This window comes from Theropithecus gelada, chromosome 8 (genome assembly GCF_003255815.1).
Source record: "Theropithecus gelada isolate Dixy chromosome 8, Tgel_1.0, whole genome shotgun sequence".
NCBI classification, from domain to species: domain Eukaryota; kingdom Metazoa; phylum Chordata; class Mammalia; order Primates; family Cercopithecidae; genus Theropithecus; species Theropithecus gelada.
Window position 1 is genome coordinate 22,827,436 of NC_037676.1, and position 11,246 is coordinate 22,838,681.

General features: G+C 36.5%; 1 non-coding gene and 1 pseudogene across 2 annotated transcripts; one reads left to right on the top strand and one right to left on the bottom strand.

Moving 5' to 3' along the window:
• The first annotated feature begins 832 nt into the window (after positions 1–832).
• On the top strand, positions 833–936 carry LOC112630830. Its single transcript, XR_003120966.1, has one exon. It is a non-coding gene; the product is annotated as a U6 spliceosomal RNA (small nuclear RNA).
• Positions 937–3,715: 2,779 nt separating this feature from the next.
• On the bottom strand, positions 3,716–4,633 carry LOC112630348 (annotated as a pseudogene). The gene has a single exon (XR_003120849.1). The product of XR_003120849.1 is annotated as a 60S ribosomal protein L6 pseudogene (transcript).
• Between the last annotated feature and the right edge of the window lie 6,613 nt (positions 4,634–11,246).

The following is an 11,246-nucleotide window of genomic DNA, read 5'->3' on the forward strand; positions in this document are numbered from 1 at the left end:
CCTAAAGACAACGAGACACTGAGCTTCCTTATCAACCAAATGATTAAATTATAAAAATGTCTGTTTCATGATTAACTTGATCTTAGAATACATATGCCAGCCTCTAGGAAATAATGAGAAAACATAAGAGGAGAAACATTTGTCCAGCTTTGTGTATTATTCTGTTGAAAGGTTTACCTATCTCAAAAGAATATATGACCTGAAAGGGTTTGAGTACCACTGCTTAAATGGAAAATTTTCTTGTTACAGATAAGAAAACAGGTATTCAGAAAAATGGAGAGAATTGTCCAAACTCACACAGGAAAACACAGAAAGGTAGAGCAGAGCTATAATCCACATTCTCAGACTGTGTTTGTCATTCCAGTGCTCTTTCTAAAATACACTGAAGACTCTAATATCATGTGTTAAAGGAGGATGAAAAACAATTTCTTGAGGAAGATGATTTCTTTAAGAACCAATCTACCGGGGCCTGCTGTGGGGTGGGGGGAGGGGGGAGGGATAGCATTAGGAGATATACCTAATGTAAATGACAAGTTAATGGGTGCAGCACACCAACATGGCACATGTATACATATGTAACAAACCTGCACGTTGTGCACATGTACCCTAGAACTTAAAGTATAATACAAAATTAAAAAAATATATATCATCTATTCTTCATAAAAAAATATCTAATTCATTTTCTTGTTAATATGCATTTTTCAAAATTGATTGCTAAGAAGTGAATGACTTTTTAGAGGATTTTTGGTGGGTTTATCAGAATCAGTTAAAAAAATTCTACCCATAATTGAAGGCTCTAGTTAAGCCTCATGTGCTTAACTAGAGCCTTCTCATGCTCGCTTCAGCAGCACATATACTAAAATTGGAATGATACAGCGATTAGCATGGCCCTTGCACAATGATGATGCTCAAATTTGTGAAGTGTTCCATATAAAAATATATAAAATTTAAAGTTAAAAATATAAAAATTGAAAGAAAAGAACCTATCCTTAACAATTTCTCAGGGATTCAAGTTAAGGTTCTGGTTAACAGAGGACATAGGACTTTTTCTAATAAGACCTAAGTCAGAACCCTACCTCCTTTCCCCAATTAGGGAATAAAATTTTGGAATTAGTTAGTTTTTTAGGGAAGATAGTATAAGTAATAGTTACAAATGAGCAGCATCCCAATATTTAATCCATAATGGGAACTCAAGAGTGTCATCTTTTGTCTTGAGAGCAGGGGCCAAACAATGGTTTGTAAGTGGGAGGGAGAGAGGAGAAGAGGAGAATTTCATTTTCTTTTTTCTGGCTTAAATTCCAACAGACAGACACAAATTGATAAAATATTCATTTGTTTTCCACTCATGACCCATAGTTCTATGTTTTTAATGGATGCATATTGTAATTCGCACACATAATCACAATTACAGACCTATATAGAAGCAAATTTGAAGATATTACCACTGCTAAAGCTCCTCAGTGATATCTCTTAACTCACTGATCTCTGATAAATCAGGCATCTGTAATGCTTCCCAAAGTTAGCTAATGTGCCTGTAACTACTTTTAGTGCTACTCCATTTTACAACAAAGCACTTTTTTTTTCTTAGATCATAGCTTTCATTGGAACTACTTTTTGATTGCATAAGAATCCCTAAACTAAAAAAATGTTTACTTCCCTGCTGCTTTCTATCTGCGAACCAGTTGACTAAGGCATATTTGAAACTTCCCAAACTACTACTGAGTTAGTGCCTAAGGCACATGTGTGCAGAGTGACTAGATATACTTTACCCATGCATCTGTCTGAGTATAGCTGAGTCGTACTCAAGTGATACAGGCTGGTCCTACTAAGCAAATTTATTCTGGCTAGAACTGAATGGTTCACGTATACCACTGGAGCAATGTCCAAGATTTGTCTGATTCTTCCAGCTGCCTCCAGAAATTACATGCCAACCACAATGCAATGCGATTATGCAGATCACAGAGGGCTGTCAGAATGTGACCTGGGCATCGTTTACAGAATGACTGAAATAAGATAGTTTCTTAAATGCTTCATATGACCCCACTTCTTCCTCTTTACATATAGACACCTTTTTCAGGAGTCTCTCTAACAAGGAAAGAAAGGCTTAGGCCATGACCTAATGCTTTGGTAGGAAGATCCAGGGCTGGGACGATACCACTGGTGCTCAGGGCATTGCTGGTTGACACCTCGTGATCCAGGATGACTTCTTGATTTCTCAGGAACTCTACAAATTTTATTTTAGTGTTCCTTCTAGAGATAATATAAACCCCTAATTTATCACTGTATACCTTGAATTAATATAATATCATTTCACTTATGTAGTAAGAGTCTTACAGCAATGTTTCAATTTACACTTCTATTTTTTGTACTATTGTCATGTATTTTATTGCTATAAATTATAAACCGTAGGTAATGTTATTATTTTTGCCTTCCAAGAGCCAACTGACTTTTAAAGAATTTTTTTAAAAAGAAAACTGGTTCTTAATTTTTCTTACATACTGATCATTTCCATTGTTCTTTATTCCTTCCTATAGATTTATATTTCTATCTTATATTTTATTTTACCTTTCTCTGAAGAACTTTCTTGAGTATTTTTTTGTAACGTCATGTTACAGAGAACAAAGTCTCTAAGCGTTTATCTAGGAATGATTTTATGTTGTCTTCATTGTTGAAGTATTTTTTCCCCTGGATATAGAAATGTAGGTTGACAGTTCTTTTCTCTCACCTCTTTAAAGAAAATGTTCTCTTGTTTCGTGGCCTCCATAGTTTCTGGGGAGAAGTCAGCTTTATTACTGTTACTATCTCTCCAAATGTCATGTGCTCTTTTCCCTTGGTTTCCTTTAAGATTTTTCTTTTATTTTTGTTTTTTAACAGTTTGACTATGATGTGTCTATGTGTGGTTTTCTTTGTGTTTAAACTGCTCAGGCTTCCTGGATTAGTGGTGTGCTGTTTCTGAACAGTTTTGGGAATAAAATCAGGCAAAAGTTTTTGAAGTATTTTTTATGCCCTATTACCTTTGCCCTCTCTTTCTGGGATTACAATTACATATGTGTTAAACAACTTAACACTCACCTGCTTGTCATTGAATGCTTTAATTCTTACCATTTTAAAATTATTGTTTAATGTGCTTCAATTTGAAAATTTTCTATTGACTTGTCTTCAAGTTCACTGGTATTTTCTCCTGTTGTGTCTAGTTTGCTTAAAATACCATCCAGCAAATATTTCATTTCAGTTGCTAAACCATAATTCTCAGCAAACTAACACAGGAACAGAAAACCAAACACCGCATGTTCTCACTCATAAGGGGGAGTTGAACAATGAGAACACATGGACACAGGGAGGGGAACATCACACACTGGATTGGAGCCTGTTGGCGGGTGGGGGGCTAGTGGAGGGATAGCATTAGGAGAAATACCTAATGTAGATGACAGGTCGATGGATGCAGGAAACCATCACGGCACGTGTATACCTGTGTAACAAACTTGCACATTCAGCACATGTACCCCAGAACTTACAATAAAATAATAGTTTTAGAATTTTTATTTTGTTCTTATTTAGTTTCAATACATGGAATATAGTTAGAGTATGTGAAGTTCTGTATTGTCCTGAAATTTCCCATTTTTTTGCCCATTATATTTTTTTCTATAGCTTCTATAACATATTTATCACTGTTACTTTGAAGTCCTTATTTTCTTTTTTCTTTTTTTCTTTTTTTGTAGTTAGCTATTTAATGAGGTTCTTAAGACATTTAGAACACCAATTTGTGAGGGTAAATTCCATTCATCAGGGCAAACACAGATTGCAGGTAGCCCTGGAGCTGAGGAACAGCTTTGATTTTTGGTAAAATTTGTGAGTCCACAGCTTTCTGATCAATCTCGCGCTGCTCTGTAATCTCGTATTTCTCTTTTTCTGTGTCGAAGATCTCACCTTCCTGGTGTCTGGGCTTCCACAGCTGCTGCTTCTTGAAGTAAGCATGAGTAAGACGTTTTGGGATTTTTACATTGCTGATATCCATTTTGGTTGAGGGGGCAATGACAAATTTCTGGTGTGTTCTTCACAGAGGAACTCGATTGAGGACCAGAGGTCCAGTCACAAGTAACAGGCCACTAGCCAGCTGCTTCAGGAAAACCACTCTCTTGCCCCTGTGGCTTCCAGTGAGGATGATCAGAACGGTCCCCAGGGTAATGCTGACTCGCAGTTTTCTCATGTGCTAACTGAAGGGTTTTTTCCTGTGGCTCAACAGCTTTTGAGGCACATCTTCAGTAGGATAATATCTAGGCATTTTGTGAAGTTTAACCACCCGGGTACCGCCGTTCTTGTCACCACCAACTGGTTTTGTAAGAGTTGCAAGAACCTTCTCCTTCTTTTTCTTTTCAACCTTGGATTTAGCGGCTGAGTACTTCCTCTTGTACGTGGCCTTTCTGGAATACATGGCAGATTGGGAATACCTGCCAATTCCTCTGACAAGGACAGGGTTGCGGCTGCAATGGGGCTGCCCCTTCTTGGGCTTCTTAGCCTTGAGGTTACCCTTTTTCACCTTGCCACCAGCATCAGCCTTCTTGGCTTCGGGTTTCTTCTCTTTAGTATCTGGCTTCTCAACTTTTTCACCCGCCATCTTGCAAGATGGGAAAGAGCTGAAGTCCTTATTTCTTAGCCCGATCTGGAGCACTGGGGAGCCTTTGTAGTTTTATTCTTACTAACTCTTTTTTCTTTTTATCATAGGCCATGTTTTTGCAAATCTAAAGATACTTTATCTGAATATTGTAGATTATGTGTTTTAGAGACTTCGGATCCTGTTATAATTCCCTGGGGGGTGTTCAATCTTATCTTGGGCTCCTTGGAGTCTCATCCCATGCATACAGTGTTCAGGGTCCACAAAGAATTTGAGGGAAGTTTGCATCCAGATTTTGTAGGTCCCCCTCTGTGACTCCTTTCTTTCTTAAACTTTCTTAAACTCCATTCACTTCCAGCTATGTTGGCAGGCTCACATTCCATCATCTGACTTCTGAGACCGGTAATGCCATCTATGATTTTCCTTTCGGTTCTCTGCTTTAACTGCACTGTTGAAAAGGAAATACCCTCAGCAGAACCAGAAGGAGGGTAAGAAAGGCAGGCAGCTAGGTTGTTAAGGTATGAGGAGGCATTCTTTCTCAGGGTCATGAAGAGCAGGGTCGCGACTTGACAGCATGTGCCTCCTTACATTTTACACCCCAGGTGCCTCTCATTCTTACTTTATTCTCAGCCCTGTCTGACCTTCAGAGAGAAAACTACATAAACTAGAAAAGGGAAAATAAAACTACAAAAGAAGACAAGAGAGCAAGAAAGAAACTAAAGAAACATCTCCCTTTCCTAATAAAAATCTACTTTAAAAACCTCATTATATATCCATGTATCTATACAGCGCGCACTCTCGCTCTTACGTTCACTCGCGCTCTCCTCTCTTTGTCTCTCTCTCTCTCTCCCCCTCCCCCTCTCCCCCTCCCCCCCCTTCTCTCTCCACAAACAGAAAGAGAGCTGAGGGAGACTATGAATTAGAGATTTCAGTGGATTTGGGGCAAAAGAAAGCAGTTGGATAAGTGGGACATGTCTTGAATTTTGCAGAAAGCTGAAATGCATTCCAGGGCCTTTAGAGAAAATGAAAATTAGAAGTAAGGCTATTTGAATCATAGAACCCTGAAAAAGCTGGGCAGGAAGGAGTGAGAGACACCACTAAAATTAGGGGGTAGGAAGTCTGTGTAATAATTAGTTAAACCTTAGCATCCCTTCTGCTTTCCCAAATAGATGATCATTTTTCTAAATACTTCAGAAGACACAGGATGTTATTCCTATGGAGAGGTGAGGATGCCCTGTCTTTGGCCAGAGGTTAAGCACTGTATAAGAAGTAAGAGGATTGAAAGAACATATATCTCTAGTGGGGATGTTCTTGGCCCTCTTTTAATACTCTTCATCCAGCATGCTGGCAGCCAGCCTTACATATCTCTTGGCAAGGAGCTGGAAGATTCTTCTCTGGAGAAGCTGGTCCAAGAGGAACGCCTACAGATAGTAACATTTGAAAATATTCCAATGAGATGGTGGGGACCTGGCCAGATTTACAACAACAATCTGAGACCTAAACCCACTTATCTCAGAAACTAATAAACCAAATAGGAGAGAAAAAAAAAGACTTCAATTATATGAGAAACAAGTGAGATACATAACATCTTGTATTTAATAAACTGAGACTAAGCAAAAATTGTACTATTAATAAAATTCTACTGTGTTAGGCCCCAAAGAAAAATAATCTCCATAAATTTCCATAAAGGAAAATTTTTATAGACAACATTTAGCTATAAAACAGGAAATTATAAATTACTAATAAAAACTTCTTGGTTGCAAGCAACAGAACTTACTATGACTCTTTTAAGCAGTGGAGAAGTACATTGGAAAGATAGCAGGGGGCTTACAGAATCAACTATAGGCTGGAGAACCAGGCAAGATGCAAGAAAGTCCAAGTCAGACATCAGGAAAGTTGGCCAAGGTCTAGTTCAGATGTCACATCGTGCATTGCTATTATTAGACACTTGCCACTACTGGAGTCTTGCTGCAGCCCTCACCTCTGGACTCTATACATCATTGCCCTTACCACTGTAAACAGTTCAACTGTCCCTATGCTTTTTTCCTCCTTCCATATTCAAAATCTAGGACAAGAGCATTGAATTGGCTAAGTCTAAGTCATGGCCATTCCATAACTATCCTGAGGTGAGCAGAGAAAATGACAAGGCCATTCCACTGGGACCCACACAACATGTGCTAACCTGAAAATTAAAGGGGTGATTGGATGCTAGGTAGCACAAAACAACAAGCATGCAATATTAAACATAACAAAATAAAATAAAGATAAATGCCCTGTACTATCCATGTGAATTTTAAAAAATAAAATTTAAATAATTCAATGGATAAATAAATGTTTATTATTTGGGAAAAATGAAAATGTGAGCAGAACATCAAAACCGATGAAGAAATACAGCCCTGTGTCACTTAATGAGGGGATACATTCTGATAAATGTGGCATTAGGCAATGTTGTTACTGTGCCAACATCATAAATACAAACCTAGATGCTGTAGCCTACTGCACACCTAGGCTACAAAACTGTGCAGCATGTTACTGTACTGAACACTGTGGGCAATTATAACACAAGGTAAGTATATGTGTATCAAGCAACTTCTAAACATAAAAAATGTACAGTAAAAACATGATGTGTTAATGTTATTGGAACCATGGTTTTATATGTGGTCTGTCATTGACTGAAACATCATTGTTTGGTGCATGACTGTATTTAGAGTCCAGTTTTTAACAAAATGCATATATTAGGAAAATGAAGATAAAGCATATCACTCCACAAGCCAAAAAAAAAAAAACAAAAACCGCTATCTCAGGAAGAGACAGAAAACCTGAAGATATTAAGAAAAATGGAAAACAGAAAACATAATTGTACATTCATTACCCTAAGGAGGCAATCAATCCCAAATTATTGGAAAGAAGAGTCCTATCAAATCTTTTAGGAACAGAGAATTCTATTGACACTATTCAAATGGAAAAGAAAGTTCCCTAAATCATTCTATGTGGCTTATGTGGTTATATAACTCGCATGAAAATAACTGGATGAGAATAGCATAAAGAAAAAATAGATCAATTTCACTGTGAGCATCAATGCAAAAAATATGAGTGTGCTATTTTCAAATTAAATGCAATAATAGATTAACAGAATAACCACATTCTAAGCTTGGCTTATCCCAGGATTGCAAGAATGATTCAACAACTGGAATCTATTACTCGAAATTAACATATTAATTGAAAAAACAAACACATTATATTATCTTCTCATAGACACCACAAGGGTTTTGATAGCATTTAACATTCATTTCTGATTTTAAAAACCTCATCAAGTTAAAAATAGAAAACAGGCCTTCAGGCTGATAAAACTCTGTATCACAAAATTACAGTACACATCCTAACAATTACTGAAACACTAAACATCCCTTAGAAAGTCAGTGTGGCAGACAATATTAGTTGTCTACTCATTATTCATTACCCATTTTTTTGCTAGCAAAATATCAATGTCCTTTCTAGGGATCAAGGTCTAGTTGAATGCTCATTTTCTCAGCCTCTGTGGCTGTTAGGGCTGATCATATAATCAAGTTCTGTTTGCTTAATTGTGGGTGGAAGTCTCCTGTGCGTTCTGAGAATGTGTCTTTCACTTTCTTGATAAAACGTGGTACCAGACGGTCCCTACTTGTCTTTCATCTTTTTGCCTTGATTATGAGAAAAAGCCATGCTGCAACCAAAAAGTAAGAAGCCTGAAGGATAAAAACCAACATAGTAAAGATGATGCAGAGAAAAATATAAACAGCTTGACTCAGTTTTGGCAGTTTTATTAAGCAGTTGTATCATAACCAGCAACTTATGGACTCCTAATTATAAAAGAAGAGAGCAGAGAGGGAAGGGAAACTTTAGTTAAGTTAATCATAGCAGAAACATTTCTAACGGAAATACCCAGAAACAAGACAAGAATGCTTGCCATACCCAACACTATTTAGTGGTGTATATTACAGCCAATATAGTAAGAAGAGAATCATTGAATAAAATCTACAGGGACCGGCAAAGAGGCCAATTTCCACTTTTAGTGAACCAATATATCTTGCTAGAAAATTCAAGAAAAATTTAAAACCAAAATAATGAAAGAATAGTAAAGTGGCTGGTTACAATATCAACATAAAATGATCAGTAGCTTTCCTAACCAATATTTGTGATAAGCAAATATAATAAATGGTCCCATTCACAATAGTAACAAAATTATAAAATAACTAATAGGAAGGGTACAAGATCTGTTTGAAGACAACCATGAAGCTGTACTAATGACTAAAGACAGATACACTATGATCCTGGAAAGAATGATTCAATGTCTTAAAGATGCCAATTGTTTAAAAAATTATTTTTAAAACTCAGTGGAACACAAAGTTAAAGTTCCTAAAACGGTGTTTTATAAAACTTGGTGAGAAGTTTTTAAAGTTCCAGAAAAAGATGAATCGGACAAAATAGGCAAGAATATTTGAAAACAACATTGAAATATGAATAAATATACCCTACCATACATCAGCATACTATAAAACCATAGTAATTAAAGCAATATGGTTTTGTCGCAGTAATCAGTTCAACAGAACTGAATAGTCAATAAAGAGACCCATGTTTATGATCAAGTTGTGCGTGTGGATGTGTATACATGTGTGTATGCTAGCTCCTATGTCTAGAGTTAAAGACAACGTGACACTTTGGAAATTTTGTTATTAAGGAAACATCATTCAAGTGGTTATATAAAAGTAAGCTACCCATTGCCCTGGTGGAGGGGTATGCAAAGGTACTGGTGAGAATATTGTTAAATTCGAATATGGGAGAAAGGCCAGACCTCTGACCTTTTCGTTTTTGTGGTTCCGTGTTGTTCTGACCTCTCTGGTGACTTGAGATTGTCTCACTCAGATCTATTGGAATCAGAAGACACCAAGAACCTCAGAAGGTGGTCATTGGGAAGGAGATTGCTTGTGAGCGGTGTGTCAGATCGGGGAGGTCTTTTGAATTGCTGACCACAGCTCTGTAGCAGAGCTTGGATCCCCAGAAAGAATGGGAACTCTTTCACACACCAACTGTGGCTGAGACTGGGAGCTCTATGGCTGTAACACTCTGGCAAACTGCTATGATTTGGACATGAGATCTGAGCATGTGAGTGTGCACTAACAGATCTGTACTGTTGGAGGGCAAAGCAGCCACTACTGCAGACTTTGGGACTCTGTACCAGTCCAGGCATAAATACAGAAGTGGACAAATGACCATCAGATTGTATAGGGATCAATGTTTAAGAGCAACACTCTGTGGCAGAGACAAAAGTGCTGATGGTGATGAACTGATCAGATGTTGCAATGCTCTCTGCCTGGTATTTGGAAGTAGGCTTGAGAAAGACCCCTTTCCCCCATGCTGTTACAATTTAATGCTAGGAAGGTGGGAGGCATCAGGAAGATACTAAGTTTTCTACTGGTAAGATATTTAAGGCTTGATGAATGGAAAAACAGATATGACTTTGTATGTTTCCCTAATTGATAAACTCACAAAGGTGCAAAAAATTATAGATAAAATTAGATGTAATCTGTATTTTCCCATTAAAATTGTAAATGGAATCACAGTACAAATGCATTGTTATGAACTTAACTGTTTACATTCCATATGTAACTTAGACATTTTCCTATATCAGTATATGCAGATATTATCTATTCTTTTAAAGTATTTTCCGAGATCTTCTTATAGGGATATATAAAAATGTATTTATTTTGCCCACTATTGATGAACATAGGGATCCTTTCTACATTTTTGCCCTAAAAAAATGCAGCAAAGAATATCTTTGCAAATATATCTTTGCATCATTGTATAATTTTATTCATAAGTTGAATTCCTGGAAATAAAATGGCTATATCAAAGTGTATGTATAAAAAATTTTAAAGCTACTGCCAAATTGCACTCTAAAAATTTGTTTTAGTTTGTAGTAGCCAAAATAATGTTTAAGTGGGCCTGTTTCTGTATTGGCAAACATTGGATATTCTCAAACACTTAAATCTTTGCCAATCTGATATATGCAAAATTGTATCTCTTTATCACTTTGTTTTGAATTTCTTAAAACATAGGCTGAGGATATTTTCAAATTTGTTGGCCATTTGTATTTCTTCGTACATGAGTTGCCAGCAGTGTTCTTTACATGTACTTTTACTGAGCTAGTATTATCATTTCTAATTTTTAAGAATTTGTTTTACTAATGCATTCTTTCCTAGATCTTAACTTTCTTCTGTCATTCTGTTTTATGTGTTTCCTTTGGAAATAGCAAAGAGCTATGTTTTAACCTAAATACAATTCTTTATTTTTACTAAGTAAATTGTATTTATGTTAATGATGACTTTTGATCTGTTTGATCCCTTTGTGGAGGGGGGGATATTACTTTATGTCACTTGATTTTATTTAAATTATGCATATCACATTTAAAATTTCATCTCCCAGCCCCCCTTTCCTTAATTAAATCAATTTTCTTTGTTTCTTCTTTGTTTCTTAAGTGGTTTGGAAAGTATACATCTCATGTATATTCAGGTAATAGTTATTCTTAAATATTTAACAGACATGTTTGAATTACCTATCAAAATGAAGAATTATAGCAGTAATAGCCTTCTCTTTT